At 34.0% G+C, this 26,251-nt stretch overlaps 1 protein-coding gene across 1 annotated transcript in view; it reads left to right on the top strand.

The window, feature by feature from the left end:
* The window catches only part of LOC135218636 (basement membrane-specific heparan sulfate proteoglycan core protein-like), a gene marked incomplete in the record, with an annotated part of 87,013 nt that overhangs the window by 28,569 nt on the left and 32,193 nt on the right, over positions 1-26,251 (top strand). The window contains 1 exon segment of the mRNA XM_064255076.1: positions 13,339-13,392.

Here is a 26,251-nt window from a genome sequence, read left to right as displayed (position 1 = left end):
AGAGAGGGGACGGGGGACTTAGAAAGAGAGAGAGAGGAGAGAGAGAGGATAGAGAGAGAGATTATTAAACTACACTCTCCTCTGTACTGAAAACTCCGAAACCACGATCGGAATAAACACCCAATGCTTCCGAGACCTAATCTTATTGGTTCTCTGCACAACAAGGATTTCGAGGGAGGGTGAAAACAAAACACCGTTGCTCAGTTTTTGTTTTTTTGAAGGAGTAAAAAGATACCTACTAGTATTCTGGCCTGTTTGAAGACCACTACCGAATTCTCTCTCTCTCTCTCTCTCTCTCTCTCTCTCTCTCTCTCAATCTGGTAACACGATGTCAATATAAATATGATTATAAACTCCGTGGATCTAAGGGTATTCTCAATATATATAAATAAATATATATATATATCTATATATATATATATATATATATATATATATAGATTATACACACACACATATATATATATATATATATATATATATATATTTATATATATATATATATATATATATATATATATATATAGATATATATATATATATATATATATATATCTCCAGTGTAGCACGAAGGAACACGTGCTTGATAATATCCTTAAATCCACAGATTTACAATTATACTTATATTTACATCGTGTTACAATCCCAGGGAAGTTCGGCCCCCGCCTGGACGCAAGACGCTCTATATAATAATTCATCTCTTTGCTCGAGAGTGCGAAAATAGCCACTCGCTCCCGAGGGCTCAGCCTCGTATTCTCTCTCCTTTATTGGGGGAGCATTTACTGGTTCTCTCTACGAGGATTATAAAATGCTGGGCGTAATTCTTCTGGTTGAGAGCTCTCATCTTCCCTCACTAAGATCCTCTGGAATCTCCGGAGCCTTTCCTAGGAGAGAACCTATTAAGAGATGCAGAGAATATTTCTCATCGACGTTCCAGAGTAGGAGCTATTTGTAGAAGGAAATGTTTGGGTAGTTAGAGTTGATTTTTTTTACAAGGATTCATCGATAAAACTGTAAAACGGAAGTAATGGCCATTGTTAGTGACTGAATAGTTAATATAAGGCATTAGGAAAGGTGCACGGAAAAACAGGATTTGATATCAAATATTCTTGATAAATTTTATTATAGAGTCCTGACTGCTAAATAATACATAATTAATTTCTTTAGCAAAACAGAATCTTACAGTTCTCTCCAATTTCTTATTACTCTTATCTTTAGTTTACTTGTTTTCTCTTATGAGTTACTCGCCCTTCTTATATTACCGAATTCTCTTATGAGTTGCTCTTCTTGTGCTTTGAGGAAAGAATGGTTCTGATCTTAAGAGCAAACTTACAAAGGTTCTTTGTTGAATGAAGGGATATAATCCCGGTCTACATATGAAAATAGCAAATTGCCACTAAGCGAAAACAGGTTCGCTCAAAACACTACCCTCTCATCTTTACAGCATTGCACACTTAGCATTAAGTGAGAGAGAGAGAGAGAGAGAGAGAGAGAGAGAGAGAGAGAGAGAGGGAGAGAGAGAGAGAGAGAGAGAGAGAGAGAGAGAGAGAGAGAGAGAGAGAGAGATTCTTCAAGAAGAATAATCGAGTCAAGACCATGAAAACTAAAGGGAATTTAAGGTATTCCAGATTACTGATGAGATTAAAAGAGGAATGAAGATATTATTTTGAGGAAATTCATTTCATTACTAATATTTTGACATTCTCTTTTTTACGTACTGTATTATTATTATTATTATTATTATTATTATTATTATTATTATTATTATTATTATTATTATTATTATTATTATTATTATATTGGTAGTACCCTTTCATTTAAGCATATTTTATTGAATTTAATGGCAGAGGAAGCAGTAGAGGAATTAGGACATCTTATCTTCAACCTTCCAAAAGAAGAAAAAGACATAAGACATCAGAAGATTAGAAAGAGATTACTCTAAGCCGAATGGCATATTAGCAGCGATTAAATTCAATATTAGTATTAATATTTTTTTTTTTTTGGTTTATCACAGTCCTCCAATTCGACTGGGTGGTAATTATAGTGTGCGATTCCGGGTTGCATCCTCCCTCCTAACTTTTTTTACCGTGTGCGTCGTTTCTAGGATCACACTCTTCTGCATGAGTCCTGGAGCTACTTCAGCCTCTAGTTTTTCCCAGATTCCTTTTCAGGGGTCTTGGGATCGTGATTATTATTATTATTATTATTATTATTATTATTATTATTATTATTATTATTATTATTATTATTATTATTATTCGTAGTAAGAAATAAAATAGACAAGATGGAGGCTATACAGGCAAAAAAAAAAACAAAAAAAAAAAAAAAACCTTTATTAAACACTGTTTTGAGTAGTGAATAATGTTGACAAAATGAGGGCTATACGTGTAGGCCAATAAAAAAAAAAAAAAAAAAAAAAAAAAAAAAAAAAAAAAAAAAAAAAAAAAAAACAAAAAAAAAAAAAAAAAAAAAAAAAAAAAAAAAAAAAAAAAAAAAAAAAGAAAAAAAAACATAAAATTTTACATTTATTAAACACTGTTTTCACCATCAAATTACCCATTAATTATCGAACAGAGTTTACCTACATACGTGAAGTGAAGCGAATTGTAAAAGCTGGAGAAGAAAACATTTCACAAAAACCACCTTAGATTAAACCAAGGAGAAGAGGCAAAGAAAATAGCGAGGAGAATTTTCCAGGAAAGTAGGGCCTACACAAACCGACCCCCGGCATTGCTGTCTTACCAAGGCATTAGCCAAGAGTGCTTGTAAAGCGTCTGGAATTTTAAATAGCCCTTTTTGGTCGGTGCGGGGGAAGAAGATGCCTTCAGAGTCTTTGCTTTCCAACATTTTTCCCTTTTATCATCATTAAACTGGGAGCTTCCAGGCGCAATGGGGATATTTTATTGTCTGTAAGGATGAAAAATAATCATGTTTTTATTTCGTTGCCAATAAGTTCAATGCTTCAACAATGTGTCGTGGTATGTTTCATATTTGGTGCCCATCTGTTTCCTTAGTTGAAAAAGGTTCGCAAAAAAACAGTGGTATTTTCATTATATATATATATATATATATATATATATATATATATATATATATATATATATATATATATATATAAAGAAAATACCACTGTTTTTTTTGTGAACCTTTCTACAGTTCATATATATATATATATATATATATATATATATATAATATATATATATAGAGAGAGAGAGAGAGAGAGAGAGAGGAGAGAGAGAGAGAGAGAGAGAACCTTACCTTACCTTACAGACCTTACATCTTGTTCGGGTTGCCCCAGGTCCCTCAGTGTGAGGCACCTCTAATGTCTACCAGAGAGTTGCTAGTACATCTTCCGGTATATTTTTGCATCTTCCAATCTTGGATGGTCTGGGATGCAGTTTAGATATTTGTCGAGCTTATTCTTAAACACATCTACGCTCACTCCTGATATATTCCTCAGATGAGCTGGCAACGCATTGAATAGACGCTGCATTATCGATGCTGGTGCGTAGTGGATTAATGTCCTGTGCGCTTTCCTTATTTTTCCTGGTATAGTTTTGGGCACTATTATCTACCTCTGCTTGCTCTTTCTGATATTTTTTAGTTCCATGATATTTTCTGCTATTCCTTCTATCAGTTTCCATGCCTGAATTATCATGTAGCGTTCTTCTTCTCCTTTCTAGACTATATAATTTTAAGAATTGTAGTCTTTCCCAGTAGTCTAGGTCCTTACTTCTTCTATTCTAGCTGTAAAGGACCTTTGTACACTCTCTATTTGTGCAATATCCTTTTGATAGTGTGGGTACCATATCATATTGCAATATTCAAGTGACTACGAACATATGTTTTATAAAGCATAATCATGTGTTCAGCTTTTCTTGTTTTGAAGTGCCGTAACAACATTCCCATTTTTGCTTTACATTTTGCCAACAGAGTTGCTATTTGATCATTGCATAACATGTTCCTATTCATCATCACACCAAGGTCTTTAACTGCTTCCTTATTTGTGATTGTCTCATTATTAGGTCCCTTATATGCATATGAGCTTTCTTTCTCTGTCTCCATAATTTATTGATTCAAATTTATCAGAGTTAAATACCATCCTATTTACCTCTGCCCAATCATATACTTTTGTTTAAGGTCTCTTTGTAGAGCGTTCCTATCTTCATCACAAGTAATTTCTCTACTTATTCTTGTGTCATCTGCGAAACTACTCACTACCGAATCCTTCACATTATTGTCTATGTCTTCAATCATAATAACAAACAGTATTGCAGCTAACACCGTACCTTGCGGCACACCGGATATTACTTGACTTCATCCGATTTCTCGTCGTTTGCAATAACTATCTGTTTTTCTGTTGTGTAAAAATTCTTTTAACCATCTTCCTACTTTATCCACGATATTGTGTTTTCTAATTTTCTTCGCTAATATTATGGTCTACTTTTATCAAAAGCTTTTGCAAAGTCTAAATAAACCACATCTGTTTCATTTCCGCTTTTCATATTTTTGAATATGTTCTCACGGTGGACTAACAGTTGGGTTGTGTACTTTTTTCCGGGTACGAAACCATGTTGTCCTTTATTAAACAAATATTTTTTATTAAATGTTTCATAATATTTTTCTTCATTACCCTTTCATACACTTTCATAATATGTGATGTTAGACTCACAGGCCTATAATTACTTGCCTCTAGTCTTGATCCACTTTTGAAAGTAGGGGTAATATATGCTAATTTGTGCTCATCATAAATCTTGCCTGTATCTACACTTTGTCTTAATAATCAATTGCAATGGCTTTGCGATAGAATGAACTACTTTCTTTAACAAAATAGCAGGAATTCCATCAGCCCTGCAGCAGCTCCATTTTTAATTTCATTAATAGCCTGCACAATATCAGCTTCATTAAATATCTATGTCAGCTAAATATTCACTATTTTCATCCCTTACTTCTATATCATTATCTTCATTATCTATTCTTGGGGTGAATTCTCTCTTATATCGTTCTGCCAGTATGTTGCAAATTTCCTTTTTTTCATTCGTTAATCTCCCTTCAATTCTCAGAGGGCCTATTTCTATTCTTCTTTTATTCATCTTCTTCGCATATGAGTATAATAGCTTGGGTTTTGCTTGATATTTAATAGGGTTTTTTTCTTCCAAGTCCCGTTTTTTCATTTTCTTTTGATTTGTATAATCTTTTGTTCTGCATTTTCTATCTTACTTTTTAGTTCTATAACTTTCCATGCATTTTTTTTCTTTGCAAGACCTTTTTCCACTTTCTGATTTTCTGGAACAAGATCCTTCTGTCTCTTGGTATGCATGAATGATGTTTACTTTTCTTCTTCGGTATATATTTTTCCACTATTTTCTCCAATATTTTATATAATATCTCCGTATTTACCCTTATGTCATCACTTACGAAAATGTTATCCCAATCTTTGTTTAATTCTTCATTAATTTCTGACCATTTTATATTTTTACTGTAGAAAGTTGTATTTTCCATATCCTTCCCACTTTTTCATTTCTTGCTTATATCTATTTTCACTTGCTTTGGAATGAACTGTTAATTCTATGACATTATGGTCTGAAATATTCGCATTATAAACTATTATTTCTTTAACATAATTCATCTCGTTCACAATACTAGGTCTAAAGTATTTTCCTTTCTTGTTGGCAGGTGATTTATTTGTTGAATGTTGTATTCTAGTAGCATATCTAATAGCTTTTCAAATTGCCTCTTATCTTCTGCACTACTATTACTCTCTTTTTTATATGTATAAGTACACCACAATCTCCTATTCGTTCTTTCCATTCTACGAAAGGAAAGTTGAAGTCACCAGATAGGAGAATAGTCCAGTCCTTGTGATTTCTACATATATCATCCAATTTTTCAATTATTAAGTCAAACTATTTAGTATTAGGAGGTCTATATATTACTATGTCATCAATTTTTCAGATTCAAATTCTACCGCTATTAGTTCACATTCTGAGTTACTATATTTCTCATATATTTTTGTTTTTTGTTTTTTTTTGTCTTTCCCATATATTGCGGTTCCCCCTTGATTCCTATTTTTTCTATCTGATCTATAAGTTTGGAACCCTTTTATTTGATCATCATTCCAGTCTCTTGGGAATACCAGGTTTCACTTATATTCATTATATCTATTTTATTTTCATTTTGGGTTAGGGTTGTTCTTCTAAGTACTCTATTTTTCTTTTTGAGTTACTCGAATAACTAAACCCTGCGCATTATTCATCACTATGATGGTTTGCGTGTTTTCTCCTTCATTTAATACTGGTAGTTTATTATAATTGGTGAAGGGATTTTCCCATGTTTTCCTTCTTTCCTGTTCTGGTATGTTTTTTGTTCTTTTTTTCTCATTTCCAGAAATTCTGACATTAAAAAATCCAACTTTTCCATAATATTTGATCTTCCTTCATCATAAATTATTCATTTTGTGTCTGAATCTGCAATTTTCTTTTCTCCGTTTCTGCAATATACCTCTTGCATAATAAATACAGTTATTATCTCTTGAGTAGAATTTCGGAGCTGATGCTTTGAAATTTTTTGCTGACACCTCTGCCATATCTCATTGGTGGTTTTGCTTTTCTCTTTTACCTGATATTCTTGATTTCTCTCTTTATTTGTTTCTTTCTTATTTTGGATTTTATACTTGTTGGTTATTTATTTGATTATGATTCATGGCTACAGGGTGCATATATTTGCATTTTTTTGTCGAACTTACATCCTTTTCCTTCTTTTAGGTTTTTACATATTTTTTGGATGCAGATCTCTGCAATCATCCCCATATCCATCTAAGTATGCACATTTACCATATATTTCATAGTTTTGACATATCTTAGGATGTTTGTAGTAACATCTTTCTCCAAATCTGCAATTCCCTCTTTTCAAAAGGGTGCAGATTTTTGTCTTTCTTGTCTATTTTTTCCTCTTTCCCGTCATTGTATAGATCTGGGTAGAGCCTCTTCGGGATTTGCTTTTCTGTTGTCATATCGTAATTTATTTCTTCGTAGGTATGCTGCTTTATTGCCCTCACATATGTAGTAATCAATGATATCTCTGCATCCATACTTTTATCTTGTTCTTTGTTTTCCTTATTTTTTTCTGTCATTTCATTTTTGTTTACTTCTCTTCCGTTTTCCTCTTCTTCTTTTTCTTCTTCTTCTTCTCTTCCTCTTCTTCTTCATCCTCAACTATTTTGTACATTCAATCTTGATTTAATAACATTGTCTATCCATGATAGACATGTTGAACAAAAAATTCTTGTATCTTTTCTCAAATCTTGTATTACCTCAGCACACTGTGGATGGGTCGGAATGTTGCATGCAGCACATTTTCTGATTAGGTTTTGTGGATTGACTATGCTATACCAAACCTTACACAGTTTGCATGCTTTTGGCATTCTTTTTCCTAATGCATCAATTAGGATATTCACAAGATTCACCTTTCTTATCATTTTTTCTTTGTCGGAATATGTTGGTTTATGTATATTTTCTTTATGAGTCTCTTGACCACTTGGATTTTATTTGGAACTTCTTCAATTATTTCAAGATGTTTTCATTAGATTTGTTCCAGTTTGAAGGATTATATCCTTCTAATATATCTATGAATGCTTTTGTATCTTTTGGTTAGTACTGTTGCTGAATTTCATAGATGAGAAATGCCAGTTCCCTTCCTGCTACCTCATCGTATTGCGAATCTGCTAGACACGGTGCCAAATTACGCCACCTCTTCCCGCAGTTGGAACTTACTGCCATCTTGTTCTGATTTATAGTATTACACTTGATAAACTACTTAGAAGACGCTTTTATCCTACTATTTTCACACTAATCTTATCACCGATAACTTGTGATATCTGTTGATTAATCTGACTTCACGCGGGTACGACTCACCAAGCAAGATGGCTACTTACGGGATATTTCCATGAGACTATTATTATTATTATCTTATTATTATTATTATTATTATTATTATTTTTTTTTTTTTTTTTTTTTTTTTTTTTTTGCTCTATCACAGTCCTCCAATTCGACGGGTGTATTATAGTGTGGGGTTCCGGGTTGCATCCTGCCTCCTTAGGAGTCCATCACTTTTCTTACTATGTGTGCCGTTGCTAGGATCACACTCTTCTGCATGAGTCCTGGAGCTACTTCAGCCTCTAGTTTTTCTAGATTCCTTTTCAGGGATCTTGGATCGTGCCTAGTGCTCCTATGATTATGGGTACGATTTCCACTGGCATATCCCATATACCTTCTTATTTCTATTTTCAGATCTTGATACTTATCCATTTTTTCCCTCTCTTTCTTTCTTCAACTCTGGTGTCCCATGGTATTGCGACATCAATGAGTGATACTTTCTTCTTGACTTTGTCAATCAACGTCACGTCTGGTCTGTTTGCACGTATCACCCTATCCGTTCTGATACCATAGTCCCAGAGGATCTTTGCCTGATCGTTTTCTATCACTCCTTCAGGTTGGTGCTCGTACCACTTATTACTGCCAAGGTAGCTGATGTTTCTTGCACAGGCTCCAGTGGAGGGCTTTTGCCACTGAATCATGCCTCTTTTTGTACTGGTTCTGTGCAAGTGCCGGGCATTCACTTGCTATGTGGTTTATGGTTTCATTTTTCGTATTGCACTTCCTACATATGGGAGAGATGTTATTTCCGTCTATCATACTTTGAACAATATCTGGTTCTTAGGGCCTGATCTTGTGCCGCTGTTATCATTCCTTCAGTTTCCTTCTTTAGCTCTCCCCTCTGTAGCCATTGCCAATTGTCATCGCTGGCTAGTTCTTTAGTCTGTCTCATGTATTGTCCGTGCATTGGTTTGTTGTGCCAGTCCTCTGTTCTTTCTGTCTTTTCTCCTGTCTCTGTATATTTCTGTGTCTTCGTCTACTTTTATTAGTCCTTCTTCCCATGCACTCTTTAGCCATTCGTCTTCACTGGTTTTCAGATATTGCCCCAGTGCTCTGTTTTCGATGTTGACACAGTCCTCTATACTTAGTAGTTCCCCTCCCTCCTTCCTTTCGTGTTATGTATAGTCTGTCCGTATTTGCTCTTGGGTGTAGTGCTTTGTGTATTGTCATTGTTTCCTGTTTTTCTGATCTATGCTGCGGAGTTCTGCCTTCGTCCATTCGACTATTCCTGCGCTGTATCTGATTACTGGCACTGCCCATGTGTTTATGGCTTTTATCATATTTCCGGCGTTGAGTTTTGACTTGAGTATCGCCTTGAGTCTCTGCATATATTCTTTCCTGATTCGTGTCCTTCATCTCTTGGTGTTTTATATCTCCTACTTCCATTATTCCCAGGTATTTGTATCCTGTCTCATCTATGTGTTTGATGTTGCTCCCATCTGGTAGCTTTATCCCTTCAGTTCTCGTTACTTTGCCTTTTTGTATGTTGACTAAGGCGCATTTTTCTATTCCAAACTCCATCCTGATGTCCCAGATACAATCCTTACAGTCTGGATTAGGGTATCTATTTCGTTGATGCTCTTACCATACAGCTTGATGTCGTCCATGAACATCAGATGGTTGATTTTGTTGCCTCTTTTCTTGAGTTGGTACCCGGCATCCATCTTCTGTAGTACTTTTGTCATGGGAATCATGGCTAACTACGAAGAGTAGTGGTGACAGTGAGTCGCCCTGGAAGATCCCTCTCCTGATTTAATTCCTATGCTAGTCTTATTCCAGAGCTTGTAAGTATTGTATTTCCAGTTGCGCATTGTATTTTTGAGGAAGCTGATGGTATTTTCCTCTGCCCCATATATTTTCAGGCATTCTATTAGCCATGTGTGTGGTATCATGTCGAAGGCTTTCTTATAGTCTATCCATGCCATGCTTAGGTTGGTTTTCCTTCTCGTACTGTTTCTTCATTACCATTTTGTCTATCAGGAGCTGGTCTTTTGTGCCCCTACACTTCCTTCTGCAGCCTTTCTGTTGGTGGGGGATGGTGTTTGTCTCCTCTAGGTAGTGGTATAGCCTTTCACTGATGATACCTGTTAGTAACTTCCACATTATTGGTAGGCAGGTGATAGGCCTGTAGTTACTGGCTATATTTCCCTTACTCTTGTCTTTTTGTACTAAGGATGTTCTTCCTGTGGTCATCCATTTGGGTGCTTGGTGATTTGAGATACAATGCTGGAGTTGTTCTGCTATTCGTGGGTGTAGGGCCTTGAAGTTTTTGAGCCAGTATCCATGGACTTCATCGGGACCTGGGGCTTTCCAGTTTGGCATTTTCTTTAGTTGGTGTCTGACTGTGTCTGTCGTGAGTCTGTGAATCTTTGTTTTATTCTCCCTGTTTCTTCTTCCTTGACTTCCTGGAGCCATGTTGCATGTTTGTTGTGTGATACCTGAATTGCTCCATATGTTTTCCCAGAGTCTCTTACTTGGTTCGGCTTCAGGAATTTCTGGGTGGTTGTCTTCCCCTCTTAGTTGGCTGTATAGTCTTTTCTGGTGGTTCCGAATAGTTTTGTTCTGTTGGTATCCCTTATTCCTGTTCATGTACCGTTGGATCTTTGTGCTTTGCTGGCCTTTTAAGCCTCTGTTTTTACATCTTCTATTGTGTTGTTTAGTCCCCTCTCTTGTACTTTGTATTTCTCGTTAAGTTCCTCCCTTGTTTTCTTGCTTCTTAGCCTTTTTTTCTGCCATCTCTTTCAGTTTACTCAAGTCAGATCTCATCACCATGATTTGCTTTTCCAGGCGCTTTTCTAAGGAAGGTTGCTGTTTTGGTTCTGTTGGGTTGGTTGTGACGGTGGTGTTGGTGTTCGAATCCCCATCAGTTCTGCTACTAATCTTGCTCCTGCATATGTCAAGTTATTTGTTTCTGTGATACTGGTGGTGTGTATTTAGGCCCATTATTTCATTATTATTATTATTATTATTATTATTATTATTATTATTATTATTATTATTATTATTATTATTATTTTATTATTATTATTATTATTATTATTATTATTATCATTATTTTGGAAGAAGACCTTCATTATTACAGGTTGTTTTGAAAATAATGGCTATTTCAGCCGCGTTATTTTGTATAGAAGTTTCTCTATTCTTCTTATTACTGACTTTTCTTCTGTAATAAAAAGAATAAAGAAACTTCTATACAAAATAAACGCTGCTGAAATACCATTATTTAAAAAGACCTGTATTATTATTATTATTATTATATTATTATTATTATTATTATTATTATTATTATTATTATTATTATTATTATTATTATTATTATTATTATTCAGATCATGAACCCGATTCAGATGGAGCAAGCCTAGAATGAAATTAACTTGTATTTCAAACTTCCAAAGAATATGGCGTCCATTTGAAGTAACAGAATAATAGGAAATACGGAAAGAAGAGAATAGCTATTAGAAGATGAAAATTAAGTTAACAAAGTAATAAATAAAACGAAAAAAATTCAAGTAAATTAGATATTTTTACGTGGCTAGGAACCAATTGGATACCTAGCAACGGGATCTACAGTTTATTGTGGAATCCGAGCCACATTATATCGAGAAATTAATTTCTATCACCAGAAATAAATTCCTCTGATTCCGCGTTGGCAGAGCCAAGAAGAATTGGTGTAAGGGTAGTAATGCATCGCATACTCGCTTCGACTTCCGAAGTTCCAATTGCAGAACATCCTCATTGGGGTTTTATTACTAAAACCAGGAAATCCCTCTTCTAAAAAAAAACGAAGAATATTTCCGTGAAACTTGCCGGGTATTCTTTGTAAAAACGGGGACAAAATCGCCAGGTTTTCTCCATCATTAAGATTCACAGTCGTCTCTAATGAAGAGGAATCTTCCGAAGCTCTGCTTTTATCTTCAGTGGCCGAGGAGGAGGAGGAGGACTGAAGAAATGTTTGAGAAGAGAAAAAAAAGAGAAAAATGCATTGATGAAAGAGATCGCTTTGATTTCTTGCTGATTATTTTTTTATTTCTTCGCGTTGCTTTATGGGTATATGTATATCGTTTCTCTCGCTCCTGTTCGAAGAATAGGGATGATTATTTTCTTTCTGCACGATAAAATAATGAATGTTCATTTCTGAATGGGAACTCCTAATTAGAGGGATGACTCTCACGTTGGTATCAGTAAGCGTATGTTCCATTATTTACTGATATACGTATATATGTTCGCTCTACCTCAGAATTCATATATTTTCATATATGTTAACCGAAGGGAAATATCATACTTGATAAGAAATATGTCGGCTCATGGGCTCGAACCATACAAACCCAGAATTCAGGACGAAGAGTGGCGCGCTTTAACCCACGTTACTGTACGTCCCGAATTCTGTGTTTACGTGGTGGTTCGAGCCCATGAATCGACGAATTTATTATCAACTAAAAATTTCCACTTCGACTGACATGTATGAAAATATATTGATTCCGAGGTTGAGCGAATTAGATATTAAAGGGCATCTGTAGCTTAATGGTGGTATATGAAACACGGTGATGTGATAATATTCATGTATGTAAATACATATATATATATATATATATATATATATATATATATATATATATATATATATATATATATATATATATATATATGTGTGTGTGTGTGTGTGTGTGTGTGTGTATGTATGTATGTATACGTATATGTATATATGATATATATATATATATATATATATATATATATAGTATATATATATATATATATTATAAGTACGAACAATTATAAAAATAAAAGGAAGCTATCAAGTCTCGTATGTATTTACGCTGACATAAATTATGAAATGAGAAAATAGAGGACAGAATAACAACACAAAATATTAATATTAATAGAGATAGCTCAATTATACTGCACTCGACTCTGTTAAGCTCGATTATGCTGTTGCAAAATGCAATATATATAGATCCCCGCCCTTGGTTGCAATTTACGCTTCTCTGTTAATAATAAAGTAGATTTGTTTTTTATAATTGCAGGATTAGTATCCTAAACTATTAATGAGTTTAGATGTAATCCCTGTGTTCGTCATACTACATATTAACGATCACTTCGAATATTTAAAAAAGCATAATCACTGAATAATCAAGAAGCTGCTTTTCAGACTGTAGATGTCGTCTTAACGAACGTTCTTCATGAACAAAAAGAACAGATGCGAAGATTCCCTTCACCTCGCTGAGCGCAGATGAAAACCTTTATTAAAAGAGCTTTGTTATGGAGAGATTACCATTTGTCTTCGTTAACAGATTTTGCACTGAGGCGCAGATAATTAACTTGGTTCAACTTGGGTGTCCTTTACAGAGATTTGATTTCAACGAAGTGAGTAAAACGATATAAATTCTGTTCTTCTTCACAGGTGGCGTGATTGCTGGCTCAAGATTGCTTCTACGGAGTCGTCAAGGTGAGGAAGGTCAGTTGAAATGATGTTGTTTTGATGATTAATTGTTTCAGAGGGAAATTATTGACAATTATTTAGGATAATAGAAACTTTGTTGGCTCAAAGTATAAAAAATTATTAAGAGGGAATAAAAACTGTGCTTTCGACCGTTTGTACAATGGTCCTCTTCAGCCAACTAGATAATGGCTATATGATTTGTATTTTATTTTTTTTAATTAATGTTTTCATCCAGTTGGCTATAGAGGAGCATCGTGCAAACGGTCTAAAACCCCTATTGTTAGTCAATTTTATTCATTTTCTTTTTATTTTGAAACAATACAGTTTATTCTCCCACATAATTGGGGATTTTCCCCTCATTATTTCCGCTCTCAGATTACTAAGTCCCTCTCTGTCCTTTTAAAATCAAACGCCTTCTAGAGTTAAGTATCTTGATATTTTAGTAGCAGAGTTTGCCATGTGAGGTAGCTGATCTATTTAAAACTGGTACGTAAGGCCCTGATAAAGAATGATGGTGCTAGACGTGAAATGTTATATTGCATTATCACGAAATCAGTCACTTCGTTTGATGGAAGAGCAAGGCAATTGTTTAGGCCTGTATATCAGCCCCTTTTCGTTTCAGTAAGTTTCAGGAACACATAAAATAAGGCCATAAACTAGATTAAAATTTTAAGAAGGAATGTGACTATGGGAAGTGGGACTAGAGAGTGAAGCTGAAAGATATATAGCAGGTTGATTCTGTGCCAGATTCAATAACAATGAAATGTGTGTAGCTTGCAAGAGGTCGTTCGTAAATTAATCGAAAGGTCTACAAAACAATAGATAGCAGGTATGGTGTCATTTAGAATTACAGTTATAAGGAAAATCGTTAAAAGGTAGGACTTGGTTTGATAATGAATAAGAGTAAACCCTTAAACAGGAGATTAAACTTTCATATCACGTCAAAAAACTTGGTTTTTCTAGAGTACCTCCTACCCAACCAAAATAAAGACTGCATAATACCCCAGGCTACAAATAATGTTTCATAAAGAACTGGAACATTATTCGTAACCTAGGGTATTTTTAGTAGCCTCAAACTCATCCCCCAAAAATATTATATTAATAAGGAAATGAAATATTTTTATTTTTTGTATTTTTTGATATCCCACGCAGCATGTCTGGGATATTAACATATTTCCCCGCCCCCGACAGTGAGAGACCACCTCTGAAGATCCATCCTGACCAAAATAGCATCTCTCTCTCTCTCTCTCTCTCTCTCTCTCTCTCTCTCTCTCTCTCTCTCTCTCTCTCTCTCTCTCTGATAATAGATTAAGGAAAGGAAACCCCTAATAATGAATTAATGTTATAAACATATGATTAGAAACTATATGCATGATTTCTTTTCTATTTTTGTTTGTGTCTTGAACATCCGCGTGTTTAAACTGTTTTAATTATGGCTGTTTTGCAAAAGATATTTTCCAGTATTAAGAAAAATATTACTAACCTCAGTCTCAAGTATTGATGCCATTATAAGGATAGATTTCAATTCCGGGTACAGATTTTGAAAAAGCTAAAAAAAAAAGACCTAATCCTTGTCTCTGTACAGCCTTTGTCTCCAGTGTCCTATCAGCCCTAACATCAAGCTCTCTCTAAAATAAAGAGGTATTTTAGTTACATTTTAGATATTCGAAATTCCTCGGAATTATTATCAAAGGGCGAAAGAATAATGGCCATCACTCTAACAATTAGTGCCAGTATTACGATATCGACAATTCCAGTAATTGCGGACCTTTAATTGGAATGCATTCCAAATTCTGAAATGACGAGAGGAATTAACAAGAAAGAAAGTACGCGGATCAAAGGTTTTGGAATACACAAAGAAAGTAATCATTATTTTTTTGTATTAGTTTTCGAATGTTTCCAAAAATCTAGATTTAGGGCGCTTAATTTTCCATTATCATTTTGACAAGATATGTGGTTTACTTTTCCTTTAGCATTTTGGCAAGATAGGGGTTTAATTTTCCATTATCATTTTGGCAAGAAATGGGGTTAAATTTCCCATTATCATCTGGGCGAGTTACGGTTTAATTCCCCATTATCATTTTGACAAGAGAGGGGTTTAATTTTCCCTTATCATTTTGGCAAGATAGTGTTTCATTTTCCTTTATCATTTGAACGACTTACGGTTTAATTTCCCATTGTCCATTTGACGAGTTGAGGTTTAATTTCCCATTGTCCTTTTGACGAGTTGAGGTTTAATTTCCCATTGTCCTTTTGACGAGTTGAGGTTTAATTTCCCATTGTCCTTTTGACGAGTTGAGGTTTAATTTCCCATTATATTTATGAGACTTGGGGTGGTTTAATTTCCCATTATCATTTTAGCAAGATATGAGGTTTCATTTCCCATTATCATTTTAGCAAGATATGAGGTTTAATATCCCATTATCATTTTAGCAAGGTATGAGGTTTAATTTCCCATTATCATTTTGGTAAGATAGGGGTATAATTTTCCGTGATCGTTTTGACAAGATATGGGGTTTACTATTCCTTTATCATTTGTGCAAGTTACGGTTTAATTTCCCATTATCATTTTGACGAGTTGAGGTTTAATTTCCCATTATGATTTTTGAGACTTGGGGTGGTTTAATTTCCCATTATCATTTTGGCGAGTTAGAGTTGGTTTATTTTCCCATCATATTTTTAGAGTTAGGGTGGTTTATTTTCCCATCATTTTTTTAGAGTTAGGGTGGTTTATTTTCCATTATCATTTTTTACTTAGGGTGGTTTAACTACCCAATATCATTTTGGCGAGTTAGGGGTGGTTTAATTTCCCATTATCACTCTGGCGAGTTACGGTATAATTTCCCATTATAATTTTGGCGAGTCATAGGGTTTAATTTCACCTTATCATTTTGGCGAGTTGTGTGGTTTAATTTTCCATTATCATTTTGAAAAGTTAGGGTTTAATTTCCCATTATCATTTTGGCAAGTTATGAGGTTCAATTTCCCATTGGCAAGTTAGGGAGTCATTTCCCAATATCATTTTGTTGAGTTATAGAGATTTCAGTGTCCCATTATGATTCCTGTGAGGACAGAAAGTACTACATCTAACGCACGAAAAGGCCTTCATTAAGACTTCATTAAAACGACGCCAGATCATCCCATCAATCACTTTTTTGAACAGCGATTCTCATTAACGGATTTTCCAATTTCCACGACGATTTGTCTTTTCGGGGGATATTTAATATTCGCCCAGACAATGGCAGTGACGAATGTTACCTCAATTAACTCTGGGCGCGTACGGATGGAATTTGTCCCGCGAAATTCCTATTGACTTAATGAAAATTTTAATGGAATTTTGTGTTTTCGCTCCGCCCTATTTGATAAAAGACAATTGAATATAATGCGGTAGAATTCTGGGATGGAAGTGAATTCCGCCGAATGAATTTTACCACAAAAAAAAAAAAAAAAAAAAAAACGATCTTGCGCATGTCCAGGAGCTCAGGAAATTATATACTAATCCTGCAAGACATGACGTCATGTAAATTTATCAATTTGGTATGCTAATGAGCTCATGCAAAACAATATTTAATTTGCATAGAATTAAGCTTCAAATTCCTCTGGAGGATGTTCCTACAAATAGCCAACTGAAGTTATTTGCATGCGGTAATTATGAAATATAATAACACGAATATTTCAAAGGGCGCAAGAAAAATATGATGTAGAGAAAGTAATGAATCAAAATTAAATAGAATGGACGAGGTGCGGAATTTTAAATGCTACGGTAATTGGACATTTCTTTATGTATATGTGTGTGTAGCTGTGTGCGTGTGGTGTGTGATACACAAAGGGAGAGAGAGAGAGAGAGAGAGTCCATATGGATTGCTTCACCTCAGCTGAGAGAGTGTTACCTCGTCGTCTAAATGCCGTGCGCCTAAATAATTCCTCTCTCTCTCTCTCTCTCTTCTCTCTCTCTCCTCTCTCTCTCTCTCTCTCTCTCTTCTCAGGTGCTGTACAGACATTCGACTAACCACTAGATATATAATTCACAGTTTAGGTCAGCCGAGACGTGATGGGTATTAGCTAGGGAATCGGACGCTGGTCGATCAGTTTGTGAGGTGATCTCCCAGCCGCTGTTCAGCGTGAGAGAGAGAGAGAGAGAGAGAGAGAGAGAAGGAACGACAATAAAATCATCAGTAGGAAAAGTCTAAGCCAATCCCTGGCTCATATTACACACACACACACACACACACACATATATATATCATGGAACCTCCTGAAATCTTTATATATATATATATATATATATATATATATATATATATATATATATATATATATGTGTGTGTGTGTGTGTGTGTGTGTGTGTGTATATATATAGTATATATATGGGTGTGTGTGTGTGTGTGTGTGTGTATAATATATATATATATATATATATATATATATATATATATATATATATATATATATATATATATCATATACATATACATATATACATACATACAGATATTCGTCCTTTGTTAATATCATTAGTCCTGTCACTCTACCATACTTTTGGAGATAGAGAAATGTTACCTCAGTGCATCATTATGTTGCCTTATAGTGGTGCTTAATAGTTACTCCTACCTGTGAGGAAAACAGCATGACCTTATATTATCATAATATTAACATGACTGTGTAAATGTCTCCCCTAGTTTTTCATTCATTTCATCATTTGATCCATAGATACATCTGGGAAATGTAAACACAGTGCAAAATGATATTGCCTTATAGTGTTGAGTATTTGCTCTTTATTATAAGGAAGAACAACATGACAGTATGTTATCAAATTACTAACAGAACAAGATAGACAAAGGAAGCTATTGATAATTTTCTTTTCGTATAAGTTCTGGTAATTGTCCAAACTGGAATTTCTTCGTTTCATCATTTCTCCCGTAGGAGTTTAGTACCGTCAGTGCAAATCACGTGGTGCACTGCAGGCATGACTTAAGAGTCTTTACAACGTCCCTTTGGGGCCCATAGCTGCAACTGCTTTCATTCACTTTACTGTACCTCCGTTCGTATTCTCTTTCTTCCATCTTACCCTGCATCCCAGACCATCCAAGATTAGAAGATGTAAAATATACCGGGAGATGCCATTAACAATTCTCTGGTAGACATTAGAGGTACCTCTCACTGAGGGACCTGGGGCAACCCGAACGAGCTGTAAGGTCTGTAAGGTAAGGTTAGGAGGTTTCTCTCTCTGATACACATTTTTTTTTACTCTCATATCCCTTTCACCTCTGAGTGATATCGTAGGCTCCAGCGATCGGCCTTTGGCCTAAATTGTATATTCTAATTCCATTTCATCCATCCCATCCATTCGTAAAACAGTCTCCAGGATACCATCGCGGAGGCAGGAGGACCAGGCAGGGGTTTCATTTCGCATTTGGTACTTCATCTCATCTCATCCGGGGATGAGAACGCATAAGCCGAATTCAACTTTTTTTTTTTTTTTTTTTTAACTCTTTCTCGACGGCTTGAAGGTCTCATAGTGCTTGGATTCAAATTCCCTTAGACGTGAGACCGTGGCCACGCGTTCCAAGCTGAGAATGATTATACTCTTTTATGCCCTGCGGATATTAGTTTCTGTGATGAGGGAATCTATTCAGAAAGTTAGGGGAAAGCTGGAAGGTTAAATCTTTTTGGAGTTGGAGTATGCACACACATTGACGCATAGACGTATGCATACGTGCGTGGATGCATATGCCTTCATTCGCACACTCAGGTATAATATATATATATTATATATTATATATATATATATATATAGATATATAATATATACATATATATATAAATATATAATATATATATATATATATATATATATATATATAGAATATGCAATATAAAAACACCGTATCTTGCTAATATAGCTTAATAATATATATAAATATATATATATATATATATATAGATATATATATATATATATATATATATATATCGGCAATATAAAAAAAACACCGTATCTTGCAATATAGCTAATATTCCATGTATATATATATATATATATATTATATATATATATATATATATATATATATATATATATATATCAGTAGAAGGTTCCACAGTAATATTCTTGTATATCCAGACGAGATATATTTGTGAAAATATTTACAAAGATTGTAAATATTTGCAAAAATTTATCTCGTCTGGATTTACAAGGATATTACCATGAAACCTTCTACTGATATATATATATATTCATATGTATAAAGTGAGAATGAGAGATGGAAGGCGTAATGCAGATAAAGTATTTATTAGAAAATATAGTATGGCAAGTTAGAAAGTAAATGTTAAAGAAATTACTGACGTAGATGGACCCTCACACAAAGATTTTTGACAGAACCAAATATAGGATATAATATAAGCGTTTTCTCGGACGCTCTGTGTAAATAGTAATTTGTCGAGAACACGTAAAAGTATCTTATGGAAAAAAATAAAGTTCGCGTTAAGCTATCAAGGTATGAGAGAGCCTCTGTTTACTGGTTTTGATACGAGGGTTTAAGAAGGAAATTGCAGAGTGGCTGGATAACGTAAAGAGTCCTGGATGAAAAGGTGCCCGGGTTATGTTTGCGGTTGATAGCGTTAGTTGGTGAAAGAGAAGAAAAACTGCAGCTTCGGGTAAAAAAATATTTTGAAGTGTTAGTTAGAGAAGCAAATTGAAAGTGAATGAGGTCACTGGGAAGCCTGATGGAAACGAAATGGAGAATGAATGAATGAATCGTCGAGCAAGTTGCATTTGAATGCAAAATAAGAGTGAAACCAAAGACGTTGCTCTGATGAACTTGTGCTGTATATGTGGTGTGGAAAGGAAAGGTAGATGGAAAAGTAAACAATATATATGATGTAATTGGCATTATTGAAGAGATGATTCAAAGACTTATGAATAGATGTGGGTACACACACACACACACACACACATACACACACACACACACACACACATATATATATATATATATATATATATATATATATATATTTATATACATATTGAAATGAATTTTATCACATCACCGTGATTCATATACAAGCATCAAGCTACAATATATATTAATTTCTATGCAGAGCGAATTGCATATTAATGGACATATGTACCTTTATGCTTATATATATATATATATATATATATATATATATATATATATATATATATATATATATATTAAAAATGATGATAGTTGGGCACACATACACAATCTATATATATATATATATATATATATATATATATATATATATATATTAAAAATGGTGATAGTTGGGCATGATTACTAATAAAATCGCACACACATACACAATATATATTATATATATATATATATATATATATATATATATATATATATATATATATATATATATATATTAAAAATAATGATAGTTTGGGCAGAATAATAATAATAAAATCACACACACTTACACAATATCTATATATATATATATATATATATATATATATATATTATATATATATATATATATATATATATATATATATATATGTATAGATATTGTGTATGTGTGTGTGATTTAATTATTAATCATGCCTAACTGTCATCAATTCTAATACAACGCAAACAGCAAATGACAAGAATCACTTCTGAGCCAGAAACCGGCATTTAAAATTGGAGGAAAAAAAAACTATAATCAGAGGTAAAAAGGACCTTTCCACCCGGTAAGCAATGTCCACAATAGGATTTCCTGTGTTTACTGAATTTCATAGAATTTCATAACCATTTTTTCCTTCTGCCCTGGACACCGAACTTTTTTTTTCCCTTTTTCCGTGATGAGGTCTTGCTCGCTGGTAATTTGGGTGGACCACAAAAATTCTTTTTCTTTTTATTGTTGCTAGAAATTAGGAATCTCCGGGACGCTGTAATCATTGTTATTATTATTTGGAAACAGCTCTTTATCACGAGAGTTCATAAAATGTTCTAAAGGGCCGATAATTATTAAATAAAAGACTTTACAAAATCTTTCGAACCCTTCTCTGGGTTCATCTTCAGTCCAAATGATTAATTTAATTTACAATCTACTGAGGTAAACATAAAAATCAAAGTACAAAGTCACTGATGGTTCAGTGACTGTATTTTGATTTTTATGTTTACTTCACTTCATTGTAAGTTAAGTTAATCATTTGGAATGAAGATGAACCCAGAGAAGGGTTCGAAAGCTTTTGTAAATTTTTTATAAAGTTCCACACGAAGTTTTAACAATTATATTATTGTGGACACTTTAGAACATTGTTATTATTTATTATTATTATTATTATTATTATTATTATTATTATTATTATTATTATTATTATTGTTATTATTATTATCTAAAGTTGTTTATTTTACTCTTGACGAATTGGCTTGTTATATATTGCGAGTTCAATCATTTATATTTGCGCACAATTGCCATGGGGAAATAATATCTACTTTATTTTCTATAGAATATTTTATTCTGAATTTCAACTAAGGACTGAGCAGTCTTTACCTTCAACACCAACATTATCCACTGAACTATTCGTATTAAATTTCGAATCAGTTCATTAATATTTACACGAATCTGCCACAGGTTAATGAAATATCATTTCTTTTATGATTGAACATGGTATTCTGAATCTCGCCAATTAACATCCTGCAATGTAATGAAGTACTGATTTAAAAAAGAATAGCCAATTTCATTCACAAGTATCAAGACAAAGACAACCAATTTCATACGACTAAATCCATTACTGAAACGTGGAAATAATGTCAGCGTACACCTTTAAATACCATTAAATTAAAACCAATTACGTTATATTAAGCGAAAGATACAGAAAGAATTAAGGAACATATCAAACGATATATCGGAATGAGTCGTCAAGACAACCAAATGTCGTCATTATCTTAAACCGACGTCACGATACCAACGGAGTTTAATTGAGGTTAAATTATGACTGAAACAGATTATTTCGAGCAGTTCCGTTGTTCGAGCAATAACTCGGGGATTGGGAAGAGGGTCAGAAGCTGGGTTAATTAAATGACCTCCGTCAGTCAGTTCGGGAGAGAGTCTCATTCTCTCTCTCTCTCTCTCTCTCGAGTCATCTCGGTCGACTTAAATGAAAAGATTAAAAGGGCTGAGGAGTAAATGTGTGACCATCTCTTCAAACTTTCCTTCAGAGGTATGAGGAATCTCTTAACTTCATTAGCTACCTGGAGAGAGAGAGAGAGAGAGAGAGAGAAGGTTAATCCGCGTGTAACAACACTCGTTTTATGCAAGTCATGGCCTACAATAGCGAAGCAGGTGAAGCTTATTCTACTTTAAGAGAGAGAGAGAGAGAGAGAGAGAGAGAGAGAGAGAGAGAGAGAGAGAGAGAGAGAGCAATTAGGAAAAGACTGCATCAAAACTTTGCAAATTGCATTCGCATGAAGAATTCCACCAGCATTAAATCTCCAGCTATGTTACAACGACAAAACTAATCGTAATGCATTTCCCAGGGAAAGCAAGGATGATTAAACTGGTAAAAATTAAATAAATAGTGAAGTCCTTAGGCAACATTAGACCTTGAGTAAATGCGGAAATATCTTGATGTGATATTATCTGGAAATTTCAGGCATAAAAATGTAGGAACACTGGAATGACATAAATATAGAAAATAAATAAATAAATACATAAATAGATAAATAAATAGACAGACAGACAGACAGACAGACAGACAGACAGACAGACAGACAGACAGACAGACAGATAGATAGATAGATAGATAGATAGATAGATAGATAGATAAGAATTCTTTGGAATTACCTGCAGTTACAGCATTGATTTTTAACCAAGAACAGCATCTCATGGATATTTTAGCTAGCAGAGAAGTACAGAAACTGGTAAAATGAGACATTTGAGATTACTTCAAGTAGATGTTATATTTCTAGTGGGAAACTTGCCAATGATGATACGAGGAGCTTTAGAGAAATTAGGGTAAAAAAGTGCATCATATTTTTCAGAGAGAAAGTCCATGAGATGGACTTTGACTTTGAAATATAAAGCAGCTTCATAAAAGAAATGATGGAGAAATCTGTAGGGAAAGTGGGTTAGCATGTTTAGATTTATTTGAATAATAAAGACGTCTGGTTTAATCTACAGAGCTTCTGGGAAATTAGCAACGTCGAACCTTATATATCTCATAATAAAAATCTCTGTGAGAGACATTGGCTTTAAATGATGAAGCAGATTTGTAAAAGAAATAAAGGAAATTGGGTCACTAGATATAGGTTAGTTTGAATGAGAAAAATGAACTAGCGTTATAGAAGAAATGAAGGAGAGATGTCTGTAAGGAAAGTGGATTAGTAGGTATTGATTAGTTTGAACAAGAAAAACATTTTTATTGACATACAGACAAGAGGGACACTTGCTTTAAAGAATAAACTAGATCTATAAAAAGAATTCAAGAAAATATTCGTCGCGAAACTGGACTAGCGGATTAGGAGCAGTAGTTTGTATATAAAAACCGTTTGGATTTAATATATACATGAATCCGTTTTGGTTTGATGCCCAGATAAACCCGCAAATGGACAGACGAACCGAAGAACTCTGAAGGAAGAAAAGAGAGAGAATTCGGAGATGAAACCCACTTCATTACAGACTCGCATCACCACATCACCATCTGCATTACATCAAGCTAGCCATGAATATTTCCGAAGGGAGAATTAGAGCGGGAATAATGCATTTCCAAACAGCATTATCGCCGTGCGGCGAATGAAAACAGCAAGCGTTCTGCTTGGCGAATAATAGCATGCAAGGCATTATCAGAACGTGCATATTACCCTTGGTATATTAGATTGATATCCAATTTCCACCGTGCATGATTATTACGTGCTGGCAGGAATTCATGCCATGCGTCTCCATATGCATACTGGTGGCAACGCATGCGTAGGTGCGTATACCTGTCTCAGTTAAATGAATGCGGGGCTCTTTAAATTCGACCTGAATAAATCTGCATGCGAGATATGCGCCACCAGTGCATTCATGCGTATTCATGTGGATGCAGTCACCGGTGTTTGATATGTAACCCAAAAATGTATGCGTGTGGCCCCCCCCCCCGTACCACTTTATATATATATATATATATATATATATATATATATATATATATATATATATATATATATATATATATATATATATATATACATTGTGGAAATGCGTTGCATGTTCGCCCCCATATAGTCATATGCATTGTGGAAATATATTGGTATATATCTGCAATTTCATTATGTTTAATTACCTCTGCCTAGGAAACATATCAAAACAACGAATGTCATTACCACCCGGGCATAGGTATGGGGATCAAATGGTATGGATGGTCGCTTTCATACGTTTAAATAAGAACTGCCTTTGTTCCCGCGCGGATAATATACGTCATTATGCAGATGCAGAGGTCCTTAACATAAAATATGAATAGATGAATATAAATGATTCCCTTCCCACGCAGTGCAATGGTATTATTCATAGTAGAACATTTTAGCAATGAGGCTATGCGCATTAAGTTTTTCGTGGGTAAATGAAGCAACGACTGTTTTATATTTTGAATGTTGCTGGAAAACATTGCTGCTCAGTTCCGAAAGAATTGCTAGTATAAATGGATATAATCAGCAAGGGTATGGGATATTATATATATCTATATATATATATATATATATATATATATATATATAATATATATATATATACATATATACATATATAATACATGAAACAATGAGGGATAAAGTAATGGCAAACTCACCTAATCCTTAATTCTACATTTACGAACAAGACGACGCCCGGAAAACATCAGCAAAGCATAAACATTACCATTCAGGCCACCCAAAAGATTACGCGATTACGTGAAATAAATCCTGAATCGGTTCCAAAATAATTTATATGTATAAAAAAAGGATCTGTTTTAATAATTTTAGAGCCGGAAAACTCTACGCCATTTCCAGTAAGAATAATTAAATTTACATATTGATTTATTGGAAAGAAATATTCGTCGTACTTTCGCGTTTTTGGGAGGGAACAGGAATGCAAAAGTCAAAAATTACGTCCTCGCAATTGATAAATCATTTGTTGACGGTCGTCAAATAAAATGGATAGAATTTTTACTCGACTGTCAAATCATTATTTCAAGCTGTCACGAATGGCGTTATTATGACGCGTTTTCGAAAATAAACCTTATTTCTTGCCAGGAATAAATTGGGATTATATTTTCAACAAGCCCATGAAGTTTATATATGGTTTTTACGTGAGATTATTATAGCATTATTATTGTTATTCAGGAGGTGAACCCTTTTCATATGGTACAAACCCATCACTGGCATCATTGTCTTGAAATTCAAACTTTGCAAGAATATGGTGTTCATGAGTTAGAAGTAAAAGACGAGAACAGTTATTAGAAAAAGAAAAAATAAAGGAACAAATTAATAAATAAATAAAAATATATACAAATTCTAAAAAAAACAATGAGAATAGCTCTAGGGTAACAATAATGCACTAGTTCTTCGAAATATACAAATACTCAACTGCAAAATCTACCATTAAAAAAATACGCACATGCCGTACCAGTCTCCACGTACCAAATGCCACATTGCATAGCAGCTAAAATGACCACATTTATATTAGCTAAATAAGACAGAATCGGATATCTTACAGAAGGAATGGATTACTTTGTTTCAAAGGGGAAACGTCATCATTATGATGTTATATATAAAAGATTTTAACCATTTAAGGTATTAACTCGACTTAAAGCTCTGAATTAATGAAATCTACTAAATCTCTGTCTGGATAAAGTTGTAGTGTTCAGTCCGAACTTTCAGACTTGTCAATGGAT

This window comes from Macrobrachium nipponense, chromosome 9 (genome assembly GCF_015104395.2).
Source record: "Macrobrachium nipponense isolate FS-2020 chromosome 9, ASM1510439v2, whole genome shotgun sequence".
NCBI classification, from domain to species: Eukaryota; Metazoa; Arthropoda; class Malacostraca; order Decapoda; family Palaemonidae; genus Macrobrachium; species Macrobrachium nipponense.
This window is presented reverse-complemented; position numbering and strand designations above follow the sequence as displayed.